This window comes from Callorhinus ursinus, unplaced genomic scaffold (genome assembly GCF_003265705.2).
Source record: "Callorhinus ursinus isolate GAN/ISIS: 27379988/994484 unplaced genomic scaffold, GSC_fseal_2.0 scaffold11, whole genome shotgun sequence".
In the NCBI taxonomy this organism is placed as follows: Eukaryota; Metazoa; Chordata; class Mammalia; order Carnivora; family Otariidae; genus Callorhinus; species Callorhinus ursinus.
In genome coordinates this window covers 4,383,034-4,398,917 of record NW_027397073.1, presented here as the reverse complement: position 1 = coordinate 4,398,917, position 15,884 = coordinate 4,383,034, and the positions used below count along the sequence as shown (strand labels likewise).

Sequence of the window (15,884 nt, the reverse complement as noted above, 5' to 3'; positions counted from 1 at the left end):
GCCTATCAAGGACCATGTAAGATGGGGGTTTCCTGGCAATGGTGAGCCATCTAGCAGGACCTACAGAAGTAGTCAAGAATTGATAATCACATGAGCTCAGGAAAATCAGAGTAAGCTTGGTCAAGTTAAGAAAGTCATTTTATCTGACTCTTTCTGTTTGTCAATCCACAATTCAATAATATACTTACTTTGGGGTCTAACAAATTTTAAGGAGTGGTATGTGTCAATATTCGGGTATGTTATTTTCATTCTTAATGTTGCCAAGAATCCTAAAGACAACCAACCTTGCCTTTCGGTGTTTGCATTAAAATGGAAACTCTCCAAACTCTCCAACTTCATAGAGTAAAAAGGAAAGTTAAGGGCAGAAAGAAAAGTAATGTTGGTTCCCCTCCTGGACAACTGAATTTTTCACCATAGGATAAGGAAGAGGTTCTTGATCATGCTCCTTCAACAGCAAAATCTGCAATTCTTTTTATTAATGTCAGAGGACATAAAATTCACTCTTACCTTAGCCTACCATGTTGATGGAAGAAACTCAAAGAGAGAAATTCACAAGTTAGGCATATTTTTAAACTATGAGGCATTTAAACAACTTATTTTAAATACATCTGCCAATGAAATTACCCATGATTATGCAAAGTATCTCAAGCTAACCCAAACAGGGATAAAATGTCATATTAAATTCAATAAGGTGAATATCAATCTTGAGTTACTAGGAAGCTTTGCTTATGTTACACATTGTTCAAAAATATAAGTTAACATGGAATTGTGCTGATTAAATATTGTTGGCTGCCATGGATGATCACACAAAGAGTGTGTCAAGCAAGAGGCCTTCAAGCAGTAAAGATTTGTTCCAGTTTATGCTTACAGATTTTGGAGACTATAAAATGCAAAGCACAGTCTTAAGTATTTGGCCCCTGGCCATGTCAACAATATGTTATATAAACTGCTTTTTACTTCCAGTGGAAAAAAAAAAGTGAACTATCACACTGGCAGCTAAGGAAAGTTCATAACAGCACTCTAGAAGCAAGCCTATGATCTTGTGTGTCCCAGGGGGCCACTGAGCAGGTCGAGCCTTTGGTGAAAGACTTGTGAGAAGAAAAAAGAGTAAACTACTTTCCAGAACAACAACAACAACATTCATTATGTGTTTGCAGTGGGGGAAAAGGAAGTGTGGATCATAAAACAGCAATAGCATCAAATTTATTTGAAACCTGTTTAAAAACGCCAAGCAATGCTTACTATAGAAAATTAGAATTTGAACCAAGACATTTGCAGCATTAGCTTGTAAACCCTGTAAAATGTGATTAAGACAGGAGGTAAGTATGAGAAATAATTTCTACTAGCAATAGTGAACAAAATTTACTACTCACTCTTAATGAAAATGAAAGTCTGGGGGATTCTTTTATATATTTTTTAAATATATAAATGTCTGGATTATGAGGAATCTGACTTTTCTATTACAGCACAAGAGGAAGTAGAGCTTAGAGGTAAGAATATGTGCGCTAGAGTCAGAAAGATCTGGGTTAAAACAGTAACTCAGTTACATGGTCACGTTGGAAAATTATTCAATCTCTCTGAAATTTGAGGATTATCTCTCTGGAAATGAGCATGAAAAATAAAGTCATTGAGCTGGGAAAGCAGCAGCACCAGATCCAAGATGGCGGCCAGCAGGAGGCTGATGAAGGAGCTTAAGGAAATCCGCAAATGCGGAATGAAAAACTTCCGTAACATCCAGGTTGATGAAGCTAATTTATTGACTTGGCAAGGGCTTATTGTTCCTGACAACCCTCCATATGATAAGGGGGCCTTCAGAATCGAAATCAACTTTCCAGCACAGTACCCATACAAACCACCGAAGATCACATTTAAAACAAAGATCTATCACCCGAACATCGATGAAAAGGGGCAGGTCTGTCTGCCAGTAATTAGTGCTGAAACCTGGAAGCCAGCAACCAAAACCGACCAAGTAATCCAGTCCCTCATAGCACTGGTGAACGACCCCCAGCCCGAGCACCCACTTCGGGCTGACCTAGCTGAAGAATGCTCTAAGGACCGTAAAAAATTCTGTAAGAATGCTGAAGAATTTACAAAGAAATACGGGGAGAAGCGACTTGTGGACTAAACTCTGCCGCGACCGATTGCAGCGAGTGTGAGCGGAGACCCTGCAAAGCAGGAGTCCGTGGAAAATTGACACGTGCCGCCGCCTGGCGTTTGCTTGTGGCAGTTACTAACTTTATACAGTTTTCTTAATCAAAAGTGGTCTAGGTAACCTGTAAAGAAAAGATTAAAAATTTAAGATGTTCTAAAAATAATAATAATAAAAGTCATTGAGTCAATCCACATTAAATAAGATAATGCTATGCATATATTAAGTGTTCAATATTATTAGTCAGTGCAGAATCCCTAAGAGGGGCCCTTTTAATGTCATGGCTCAGTCTTATAGGAGGGAAGTCAATAGAGATGACAGGGACTCAGATCTTATAGGGTCTGTAAGACGTCAGGACTTTGGGTTTGACTCTTGATGAAATGAGTTCAAAGGCTTTTGAATGAAGATTTGATATGCATTAGCTATAATTCTTTAAATAAAATCTGTGTTGAGAATACACTAGAACCCTGGTGGGCAGAACCAGAGGTATCTCTTGGGAAACTATTTCTGAAAAATCATGGGGTGACATCGTGATGGAAACAGTAAAAGTAGGGAGAAGTCATTCGGTTTAAATATATTATGGTAGATGGTAGGGTTTCCTGACTGATTGGATATGAATTGTGAGAAAAGGAAGGAATTAAGAACAACTCTTCCTATACTTGTTGACTCTATAACTGAAAAGACGAAGCTTCCATCAACTGAATTGAGAAAGGTTGTAGGAGAAACAAGTTTGTGGGGAAAGACCAGACACTCAGTTTTGGAGATGCAGAGAATGAACTATATCTGTCTATGAGATTTCAAGTAAAAATGTCAAGTAGACAGATACCTATCAGGAATTCATGAGAAAGATATGGGCTGATACTATGTACTTGGAAATCATCAGCATATACATACTTAAAGTCATCAATAGGCTTTCCAAGGTCAGCCTCAAGAGGAGACATCAACAAAGAAGACAGAAGTGACCAGTGAGGCATGGGGAAACCAAAGAACCACAGTACTTTGTGGTTAAAAAAAACCAAGGGAAACAGAGTTCTTCTGGGTCAATGCTTTTGCTCGTTAGAATAAGACTAGAAGACCTGTCAATCGACCTAAAAAATGTCCAACATGGCCATCATTGGTGAAATTGACAAACAACTCCTGTGTAATCGTGGAAACAAAATCTTGATTGTAGTGAATTTAAGAGAGATTGGAAAGAGAACAAGAGAAAACAAGTAGAAGCACCTAACTGTTTCAAGGCATTTTTCTACAAATGGGAGCAAAGAAGTGGAATGGTAATTTTCAGAGGAAATGAAGTCAAGAGGCTGCTATTTATTTGTTTGTTTGTGCGCTGATGTTTCATCACGTGGGAAAGCTGAGAGCATATTTACATGTTAAAGATAACATAACAGTAAGGAGAAGATTATTGATGTAGAGAAAAGAAAATAGAAAACAAGAACATTTGTTTTTTCTAATGATTTATTGTGGAAATTTGGAACATAAAAAGGTAGAAAAAATATTATTTAGTGAACTTCCACATATTCAGAAACCAGCTTTAAAAATTATGAACACATCAGTTTTGTCCAGTGATAACCCCTCCTTGTTTTTATTGTAGTTATTTAGTCAGTATTTATTTATGTATTTTAATTAATTTTTGCTACGGTTTTAAAGCAAATTCCAGACATTGTATCATTTTTATTTTTTATTATTTTTTATTTTATTTTATTTTTATTTGAGAGACAGAGAGGAAGCATGAGTGGAGAGAGGGGCAGAAGAAGAGGGAAAAACAAACTCTCCACAGAGCAGGGAGCCCAGTGCGGGGCTGGATCCCAGGATCCTGAGCTCATGATCTGAGCCAAAGGCAGATGCCCAACCAACTGAGCCACCCAGGTGCCCTTTTTGTATCATTTTTAAACTAGAACTTCAGTATTTGCTTTAACTGAAAATAATATTAATATTTTACATGACAACATGCTATTAATCTAGCTAACAAATGACTAATCACTTAGTGTTACTTAATGTTATTTAATATCTTGTCCATATTCAGATATTTCCTGTCGATTCAAAGATTTTTTGTAGTGGTATATATGTTTAATTCAGGATTCAAACAAGGCTCGTGCATTAATTCTGGGTGTTATATCTTTTTTTTAAGATTTTATTTATTTAACGACTGAGCCACCCTGGTGCCCCTGGGTATTATGTCTTCTTAATCTGTTTTATGATACATTTCTCCATTCCTTTTTCTCTTTTATCATTGATGGTTTAGAAAACTAGGCCTATGGACTGTCCTATATTCTGCATTTGGCAGATTGTTTCTTCCTAATGTAATTTAACTTGTTTCTCTATCCCTCTATATACTGTAAAATTGTATTTAGAATAGAGAGTTAATGTGATTAAAGTTCAGCTGTTTCTGGGTGATCAGACTTTAGAGGCCATGCTTTACATTTTCTGTTCTGTCATACGAAGAGGCACTTCATGCCTGCCTGGTCCCTTTTGGGGACGCTAATGTCAGCCAGAAATGTTCAGTTGGAATCCTCCCTTATCACAATCCCCATTAACACTTCACCTAAGGGTTTTAAGCATTCATTGATGAGTGTCATTGACTCAATCTATTATTTCTTTAGATATTGCAATATGGCATTTTTCTAATGCTATCATTCCTTCTGGAATTTTTTCTCAAAAATTAAGAAATTGCCCTGAAATAGAAGTCATGTATACAGCTAGATGGATACTTATTTTCCAATTTTCATGCATCAGCGTAGTGCCTTAGCAAAGTCCAGTTGCAAACAATAGTTTTCTTTCTAAGAATTTTTATAAATTCATGGATTTTATATATTTTTAATGTTTTCCATTAAAAATATTATTTTTGTTCCATTATTCCTGTTCATGCTCATAATATCTCTCTTAAACGAGTGTGAGCATCTTCAAATTTTCTTTTTTTTTAAAGATTTTATTTATTTATTTGACAGAGAGAGACACAGCGAGAGAGGGAACACAAGCAGAGGGAGTGGGAGAGGGAGAAGCAGGTTTCCCGCTGAGCAGGGAGCCCGATGCAGGGCTCGACCCAGGACCCTGGGATCATGACTTGAGCCGAAGGCAGACATTTCACAACTGAGCCACCCAGGTGTCCTGTATCTTCAAATTTTCTATTGTGTGTGTGTGTGTGTTTTTTTTTTACAGCACCTCAGGAGTCTTTAATGGCTTCCTTATTTTTGAGGACAAAAAAGTATTCCCAGACTCATCTTATGTATTTCCTTTCCCAAATCCACAATGGGGTATATCTCCAGTAATCTCTGGTTGTATCCAGAAAGAAATTATATAAAAGGACCACGAACTGTGTGGTCATCTTGTTCCACATATAAGCTGTCCCTAAACTCAGTAACCAGGCCTCCTGCTGTATTCTTTGTCATGAGCACGTATAACTTGTTTTCTCAATGGAAAATTTTTAATATTCAAGTTTTTAAAATAATGATTGAGGTACTTAAAAAGTTGACATTTCCAGTTGCCCTATGTATATATATTCCAAGCTTATTTTGAACAAAACCAGTATCGGCATCCTCCTTTCTATTTCTCTCTTGTGTCTTATTTTTATTAACTCCAAACTCTGCATTACATAGATTCACGTCGTTGTGTTTCTTCCCCAACTTATACACCTTCATCCATGTCTGTCTCTACACAGTATGTAGCGACTACCTGGTCTGAAAGGAAATCTTAAGTGATGAGTCCCTAATTTGATTTTACACTGTTTCCTTTTGTCACAGAAAAGCACGACTAAATCCTGTGAGCCCTGAAAGAGATAGATTCAGATTTTACAAAATTTATGTCTCAAGTGTAAACGTGATGACCATACACCCCCAAAGTATCTTAAAATTGTCAATGTTTCTTTCCCACAAAATATGTACTTAAAAAGTGCTTGTCACTTATATTTTTATACTATCTTTGAAGCTGCATGTATAATTAAATATGTAAAAATATATGAATCATTTTATATATCTGAAAGATGACGTATAAATGAACATATTGCTCAGATACTCCATGGCTATTTACCTAGGAGTTCTAAAACTATTTTTGATGGAAAAACATGACCTTATTTCATGACTTTCACACTTACATGTAAGAGCCTCTGCTTGGAGGTATATTACTCACTAAGCTAGACATTATGTAATGATCTGGGCTTCTATATCCATGATAGGGTCCTGCCATTTCTGCAATGACGTAATATATGTGGAAGACATGTTGAGGATCTGGTCTTTTTTCCTAATTCTTAATTCCTTTCATATCCTCAAGTACAGTGAGAAAATAAGTTGCAAATTAGTGCTAAGAAAGTACTTCCCAAAATAACAATTTTGTGTCCAGAATGTATTAAACACCTGTAAGAGTTTGATGCCACAATTCCTCAGATGAGTAAAGTTAAAATTCTAAATGGTATAGATACCTAGCAAGTGAATCAAACTTCTAAATTTTATTAAAAATTATAGTTAGAAATAATTTTTGAAGCACGATCTACTATGATGTATAATTAAGTGTTACACAAAGATAATAGGGTTGTTTTTATATGCATGGTGGTATTCCCCTGGTGTAAACAATTAATCTTTTCAAGATAAATTCAAGGGGAAAAGTCCCACCTTGTATTTTCAGGAAGTTTTTGTTGCACATGACGGGTATCCAACATAGGTCTCCAACAAGTCTTGGCAAGAAGATATTATTAGAACACTAAGTTATCTCATGTCATTAAGGGTAGTTTTTCACCGTCAAAGCAGTAAGGATGCAGGTGGGATCAGGGAACAAACAGTGAGCAGATTTTGTTGGCTTGGTTGCTTTCTCTTATGCTGCTTTACCGTCTGTCATGTTCCTCTTACTTAATTCCCTTTCCATCATCTTGACCATCGCTCTCTGTCTCTTCCCTCCCTACCATCCTTACACATTCGATGTTTTTCTCTCTTCTTCATCTCATCCACTTCTCAGACATATACCTCATAACTCTCTATCATATGCATATGTGCTCTGTGCCATGAACACCATTATCTATATGTGCACATGTATATACATACGCACATAACCTGTTACGTATATTATCATGGGTATGCTCCATATCAGCCTCATGTTTCCCTCTCACCTTGTACTTCTTGTTTTTCTGTCATGTAAATTTTCTTTCCAGCATTTCACTCTATATTCTCTTTTTCCTGTCTCTTTCTGCTTCCCTCTCCGCACTCTGACCTCCGTCCCCTTCCATTTGTCTCTCCTCCTTCCTCTTGCTCCACCTCCCTCTTTACCTCCCCTCTTTCTCTCTCTTTCCCTCTTTCTTGTCTCAGTTGGGGCTAGATGCTGAGCTCCAGTAGACTCATGTACAGAAGGACACAGTCCTATTACTGATGTGGCCTAGGAAGGTGGTCCCCTGGGCCCTGAAATGTGATTTCCAGGCATGGGAGAGTGAACGCATGAGAGCATCACCACTTTAAATAGAGCCCAGGGTGTTGGGAGAGGGTGGGTAGGGGTGGGTGAGAGATGGCAGTTCTCAGATGCTGGTTAAATAAAACATAGATGTGCGGGGTAAGGATCCAAAAGTATTTCTTAAATAAACTTTGTTACATGATATATTGGAATATCAACAACACAGCAACAGTAAAGAACCGTAAGGGGTTAGGGTAGAATCAGAGATATGGGAGGTCACATAGCCATTGCTTGACGGACCATGTATATTAGAACAGTTCAGGGGTTGTAGGAAACACTACCTTAATTCAAATAGCTATGGAGCTCAGGGGATTTCAGTCTGGTAGGGGACCACAGGAACCAAATTATTAATTAGTGACAAGACTGACATCAAGAGGGTGGGAGAATGTGATGTCCACAGCTAAGTTATTGTGTAGATACCAGAGATTTTCTTAAGTTCTGCTTTCAGACCAACAGAATTAATTCCAGGTGATGAGAATATTCAATATAAGGAAGCTTGGTGAATTGGCTGAAGCCAAACATACAAGTCAAACTACCTGTACCTACAGCTAAAAACAGAGAAGGAAAACCATGATGAAAACTACAATTTTTTGTATCCAGTGACAGAAACAAAATATGTGTGAACTGATAAAAAAGACACTCAGAAATGTATTCAGTATTTCAAAGCATATAAATGTGAATTTAAGTGGATTGTTTCCTGGTATCTTGTCCCATATGAATTGCCCTTGATGGTTTACCCTACTTTGAATGCACACACTTTGTTTTAAGCTTCCTGGTGCTTTGATTGGCCTCAAATGACAAGAGTAATTACACTGCATGTCCGTTTATTGGGAGGATTGTCAAGCAAACCCTCAGCACATCTGTGATTACACTCTTTACCCCAAAATTTTCAAGCTTGTTGATTAGATTAATAATGAACGGAGGCAGCTTCCCCAAAGAAATCTCATGACTCATGGGTACTAAATATATTACTATCCAGAGTAACTTAGGTTCTCAAGAGAGTGATAACAGAAGCTACGAGGTGATTTTTAAGCTCTTTAAACAAACCTTTATTCCTGTGTTGTATGTTCTCCATAGTTTTGAATTGTCTCTTTTGCTATCTAAAAGTATGAGGGAAAAACATTTTTCTCCTTCAGCTTTTGCTTGTTTTTCAAAGTTTTTTATTCCATTAACATTGAATTAACAAACACTTGAGAAACTACTCTGTGCTAGGCTTGTCTTAGCTATATGGATCAGGAGTATCTGAACCCAATAATGCATCATTTGTTGGCTCCTGCAGAAGTCCCCCGAACTTGCTCAGGGTGTAGGGGGTAAACTTCGGTCATGGGCATACACCCAACAGTGAGCAAAATGGCAGTTCCACAGTCATGAACTACGACCAAAACGGTCACAAAGCCAACAGCATTGGAAGTTCAAAAGAGAAGGGCCCTGGTCAGGAGTGCAAGAATGCAGTCAAACTGGGACTTGTCAACAAAATGGTCCCCAACATTTGCATCAGACCCTTCCAACACCCTGATGCTAATTCTCTGCATTACTCAGGTTTTCTCTCATTCAAGTCTGTGCTCATCTCCTGAAAGGGTCTAATGACCCAGTATGTGGGTCCTGAAAGCTCTGAATGGCAAGATGGCTGCCCAAAAGTCGGCAGCTAACTATGAGTGGTGACCTGATGGATTTACCATTGCCCCAATCTGCTGAAATATTTCTGGTACAAGACAAAGAGAGGCCAATTTTCTCAGCTCTGATACCAGTTCTTTGGTTTTACATTAGAGTCATCTTGAGAGATTTTAACCAATATGTAGCTAGGCTTCCCCCTAGAACTGCTGGGTCTGATTTCCCCAGGGGTGGGAATGGGCAATCTGTTTAAGAAAAAAATTCTTCAGTAATTTTGACACAATGCTTGCTTTGAGGCAACAATTTGATATACTAATTAGGGAAATAATATGTTCAACATAACACTAACATCTGGTCAAAACCTGAGGCAAAATAATAAAAAAAGCTACCAAAACTATTTGTCACACTGTGGTGTGAAATAGGAAAAAAATGGAAATTACCTCAATGTCAAACTAAAGGGGATTAGTTAAGTACATATTAGTTAAGTACAATCAAATATGACATTGACATTTAATGACAATGTAGATCCAAACATACTGACATTAGAATTATCTACAATATACCATTCTACACAAAAAAGCAAAATGCTGGGTACTAATGCACAGGTTGAGCCCAGTCTAAAAAAAAAGAAAGGAAGGAAGGGAAGAAGGAAGGAAGGAAGGAAGGAAGAGAGAAAGAGAAAGAAGAAAGAAAGAAAGAGAAAGAAGAAAGAAAGAAAGAAAGAAAGAAAGAAAAAAGGAAAGAAAGAAAGAAAGGAAGGAAGAAAGGAAGGAAAATATACTAATTTATGTATATGTATAGAAAAAGGTATTGGAATATATAGAGTGATAATGCAGCTTTTCTCTGGGTGGATAATTACGGGAAATTTTCTTTTTATTACTTTTTTTTTAAAGATTTTATTTATTCATTCATGAGAGACAGAGGGGGGGAGAGAGAGAGAGAGAGAGAGAAGCAGAGGGAGAAGCAGGCTCCCGCGGAGCAGGGAGCCCGATGAGGGACTCGATCCCAGGACCCTGGGACCATGACCTGGGCCGAAGGCAGACGCTTAACCATCTGAGCCACCCAGGAGCCCTCTTTTTATTCTTCACACTTATTTTTTTTTTGTAATGACTCATTTTTACTTATATAATATTTCATTAAAAATCCAGGAACTGGGATGCCTGGGTGGCTCAGTCATTTAAGTGTCTGCCTTCAGCTCAGGTCATGATCCCAAGGTCCTGGGGTTGAGCCCCACATCAGGCTCCCTGCTCAGCAAGGAGCCTGCTTCTTCCTCTCCCTCTGCTGCTCCCCCTGCTTGTTCTCTCTCTGTCTCTGTCTCTCTCTCTCTCTCTGTGATAAATAAATAAAATCTTAAAAAAAAATCCAGGAACCACTATAAATTATAATTGGTATCAGAGAAATGTGCAGAAAAATAAGAGGAAAAATGTCTAGGGACATAAAGCCTCTGTCGTCAGCACCAAGCTGATAATTCTCTAATTGTTCGATAATTACCACTGTTAGGAGTGCCTCACTCCCTCCAAGAGAATCACTTACAGTAGTAGAACTGCTCAATATTTAATAGCCCCTCATTTTGACTGTTTCCTGATGCAAAGAACACAGACTGCCATCGATTATACATAGTCACCTCTGAATTTGCCAAGATCCTGAACATCAGCAAACAGAAGATGCACGTGGAATAATTAACAAGTAAGATAGATGACCTGTCATGTATGGGGAGCTTAGAAAAATCATCACTAACCAATAATTTCCCCTTTAAGTAACTGTTAGGAGTAGCCAATTAACATAAGTAACTAGACCACATTAATCTTTACCACAAATATTTTGGCCTTCTCAATGAACACAAACATCCAACAGTTCAATTTCAAATGCCAAGTTTCATAGTCAATGAGGTTACTTCATTTCTGTCAGGTCAGCGACCTGGATGGAGTACTTATTGCTTAAAAAGGACTGAGATTCCTATTAACTCATTAATTAACCAGAAGCCTCCAACAAGAAAATGTGCAATAGAAATCAAGTGTTATGTGTGAGTAGTGTCTCCCAGGCAGAAACCCCCTGGTGAAGAAAGTTGGGTAGCAGGGGGTTTGAATGCGTGACATTCTAAATGTAATGATGGAGTTTTGAAAGATCATTGAAAGAACGCTTTGAACTACATTGCTGGAAATAGCAAAAGTGTAAAGTTGGATATATGGAAATTTGAATAATACATTCAGTAGGTAAAGTATTACTACTTCGGGAAGATTACATAGCTCACACTTCACTGTACTTTATCCCACACAGTTTAATGCATGTTGTGGGTTCAACAACATTTTAAATAACTGAATGAAACCTTAGCATGTCCTTTTTTATTAATGCTACATTTAGTTAGGACCAGTCCAATTCCCATAACATGAAAACACATCAATTATGCTGTTGCTATCCATTAAAATTTTATTTTCCATTGTATAGTAAACAATGTTCATGTTAAGTTAGATTTCATACATTTCCTATGAGCCATAATTTCAAGCATGCAAATTATATGAATGGGGAGTAGTGACTTTATTACTTATGAACAAATTCCTATGTCCTACATTATCAGTATAATGAAAGATGCTTAAGAGCTCAAAATATCAGACAATGGTGTTGTTTAATATTGGAATTTCTTATCTTTATCAGAATAAAAAGAATGACACAGCAGATGCTAATATTTTCTCTTATTAAAAGCTAATTAAGAAATCCCTACTGAAAACTTTACATTTAAATGCCTAGTTCTTTGGAGAGACATCTAAGTCAGACTGAATTAAGCAATGAAGCACCATATTCATGGCCCTAAGAACTATGCGGTGGTTCCTAAATTTGTGATTAACAGAAAATATCATAAGCCTCTAAGGAGAAGAAATCATTCAAAACCAATTTTAATTCCCTAAGTATGTTATTTTTAAAGGATCCAATGAGCCAAGTTGAATATTGAACTTAATTTTCATCATAAAGTACACAGTTATGATGCATTTTGAGATAATTCAAAGAGGAGTTTTACCTTTCATATGAAATAAAATTTCCATTCATTTAAACTCTAGATGTGTAAACAGCATAACTAAGTCAATTTATCAAGGGAATCAATAGTATAACGTGTGATGAGGTGGCAAATGGAGAGATTAAAGGTAAAGAGTAAAATTATTTTTTAACATTGAAATTGCTTTCCCCTTTTTGCGCTGATGTAATTCAGGCCTGGGGGTCAAACAGTCTGGGAAGACTTCAGAACTCATGGTCCTGGTGATTTTTGCCCTTATTTCTAAAGGGAGGACCTGGTTCATTTACATTAGAGTATCTGTCAGAAAATACTCCTTCTCTAATAGAGGCTTATTAAAAGAGCATAATTTCTTCTAGAGTGTTTTGGGGGGAAAAGTTAAGTGTTTGTGTTTAGTGTAGACACACAACCAGGACTCAGCAGGCAGCTACCAATGTATCAATAGTGGTTGTTCTGTTATCTGCCCTTGCTTGGCTGGTGCCCCTACCGCTAATACCATTAAACATTTTGATTATCACCGCTGTGTATTAGCATTTTGAGATACATATTGTCTCGAAAGCATTTTTATCACATGAAATGACTCACATGAGAAACATCTTTTCCCCAAAAGGCTTTATTTACACGGTTGAAATATGTTCAAAAATTCCCCAAATCTTTCTGAAAGGTCTTCTGCATGCTAGACACAGTGGGGACAGGTAAGGGAGACATTCTCTCTGCCCTGTCACCATGACGTTACCGTCTAGCAGAAGGTTTCTCAGAGCAGCACTACTGACTTTTGGACCAAGTAATTCTTCGCAGTGGGCGGTCTCCCTATTTGTTGCAGGATGTTTGGCAGCATCCCTGGCCTCCGCCCACTAGGTGCCAGTAGCGTTCCCCTCCCCCAGCTGGGATAACGGGAAATGTCTCCAGGTATTGTCAAATGCCTCCTGGGTGGGGCGAATAGCTTGCACTTGAGAACCTCTAGTGTATCATGTGAGAAAAGGAAAACTGGTTATTAAAATACAAAATTGTAAAGATTCAATAGAGAAAAATTCAGAGGTGCTACAGGAAGGGGATGTGGGGGCAGTAGGTGTTCTGTACAACTGCAGGGTCTGAAACAAGGGGTAGACGTTGACAAGTAGAAAAGGGACAGGAAGGGCGATAATGTTGCTTTGCAAGCTTTCAGTCGAGAAAGGCATTCCGTCTATGCCCATCTTTGGCATACGGAGTCTTAAAGCACAAGCACTATTTAAATGTTTTATTCCTACATCTTAACTTACTGGGCTATCCTTTCTATCTTTCTTTTCATAACCATATCACAGGAACATTTCTTCAATTTAATATTTGTGCTTCTCCATCCAACTCTAGTCCTATATTAATATTGGTATTTATAATGTAATGGAAACACATACTCTCTGTTTATCTTAGTTCTAAGTACTGTATATGATTTAATGCTTCTAATAACAATGTGTGGAAAGTATTACTATTTTCTCCATTTTCCAATAACGAAAATGAAGCAGGAAATGGTTTATTCACATCATCCACATAGCTAATAAACATGGCACTGGAATTTGAACCCAGGCCATCTGGCTCCATCATCGATATCCTTAACCATTGTGATACCTAACCAAATAAAACTTCCTACTTCCCTTGTAGTCCTCATTGATCTACACATGGCTTCATCCAGCCTGATACTCACCCACTAGAGTGGATTCAAACCCATAACTTAAATATCCCAATAAATCAATCTGTGAAGGCAAACTTATTCCAAATAATGCTACTTAAAATCATTAAAACGAATTTACTAGTCTAAAATTATCTGTAAAATATTGTATTAACCTTTATAACATTTTTCTGCATTAGGACAGAACAAGTATCACTAGCCCCATTTTGCATACTGTCGAACTAAAGGACAGGGGAATTGAGCTGTTGTCCACATTCTCAGAGACCATGTGTTGAAGGAGGTTTAGGGCACAAATCTCCAAATGACGCCCGAACTGCCTCCCATGCCCACCAAATGCACTTCTTTCGCCATAAGACTTGAGCAGCTGGTATACCCTTTATCTATCTGCTTTTCTAATTGCAGTCCTGAAACCATTTGCTTTTCACTACAGCTTTCTTTACTTCACTCGGCTTTGATTCCTTCTTTATTTCACAGCTTTATAAAATTCCTTCCTTTGCAAGACGCCTTCTTTCAGTCTAACTTTCCATCAGGGCTCTCCTTTCTGGATTTTACTGCTGTTTCTTGGAAGGACACTCTTTTTGAAGCCCTTGTCCCACGTTCTGACATACCTTTGAAGCAGTCTTACATCTCAAACATTTTAAAGAGCTACAGGTTGTATCTACACTTTTGTTGACAATATATTATGTAATCCTCATACCTTATCTTAAATGGGCAAAATGAAGCCTGAAATTGTTCAAGTAATACTTAAAGTTCCATTTTTCACATTTCTCACTCCATTTTTCCCCCTCACAGACAGTTGAGGCAAAGATGAAACAGGACTTTGTAAATTTTTCCATGAATTCATCCAACAACCCAAGAAATATTTTAATGATACGGTGTGCAAACTCACATTCATTGTTATGATAAGTATTGTGTCTAATGCTTAAATGTATCTAATGTTACATTTTATTTTATAGATGAAATTATTTTCATAAAATTGTTTAAACTCAGTTTGCATCTTTTAAATGATTTTTTGAATCTGTGGATAAAAATAATATTTGTGAAGACTTTTATGTCCAGCATTATGGCAGACAAGATAGCCTGAAAAGTTTTGCAGTAACAACTAAAATGCTGGAGTGTGTGTGTGTGTGTGTGTGTCTGTGTGTCTGTGTGTCTGTGTGTCTGTGTCTGTGTGCATGTACATGTATATATATCTGGCTAGAAAAAAAAGTAAGGAAATCTTAAAAAAGTCACTCCCCTGAAGAAAAAAATTCTGAAGCATGACTCCAAAAACATACACAAGTATAGAAGCTCCTGTCTGTTCTAAATGCCTCTGCTGATCATCTGTGCTTCAAGCTTCTATTTCAATGGGAGCGAAGTCCAGGTGGGAGATTGCACACGGGAAGCCCTGTGTGAAATAATGAAGACTATAAAAAAAGGGAACTGGAGAAACCATTAACGGACAGCAAATAAACCCCAAACACCTCAGAGACAGGTAGTGTTAAACCCACTATCTCAAAGGTGAGTCAAGGTGTATAGGGATAGAGAGAACCTCCTGTGACCCCCTGCCCCAATCTTGTTTTCAAGTAGGTTTTTCATCTGAATTAACACTGTTCATATCTAGAAAAACAAACAAACAAGCAAACAAACTTTCAATGTCATTGGTTAAGTATGGAAAAGTAGACCTGGTCTTGGTTACATAATGACTTGTAGATGATGGCAAAGATGACTTGAACCTGCACGGGAAGGTTTATAAGCAGTGGTTACCATCATCTCATTTAAATTTAGGGTAATTATGCTGGTTGTTGCATGAAGAATAGATTAGAATGGGATATGTGTAAAAGCTTTGAAACCACTAATGGGGTTCCGTGCAGTTGAGTAAGAGAGTGGGTGATATTTCTAATGAGTGGTAGAAGCAAAAGGGAAAAAGATACATGAGTGAAAAATTTTAGAGGCATAAATACTGTCTGCTCACAGATGAAGTTCAGATAGTGAGAGAGAGAGAACAGCAGGAAAAGTCCCAAATTTCTGGGTAGACTAGGTAGATACAG

The 15,884-nt window shown here is 37.5% G+C and overlaps 1 pseudogene; it reads left to right on the top strand.

Annotated features, from left to right (window-relative positions):
• Nucleotides 1-1,647: 1,647 nt before the first annotated feature.
• On the top strand, nucleotides 1,648-2,125 carry LOC112835216 (ubiquitin-conjugating enzyme E2 L3 pseudogene; annotated as a pseudogene).
• The last annotated feature ends 13,759 nt before the right edge of the window (nucleotides 2,126-15,884 follow it).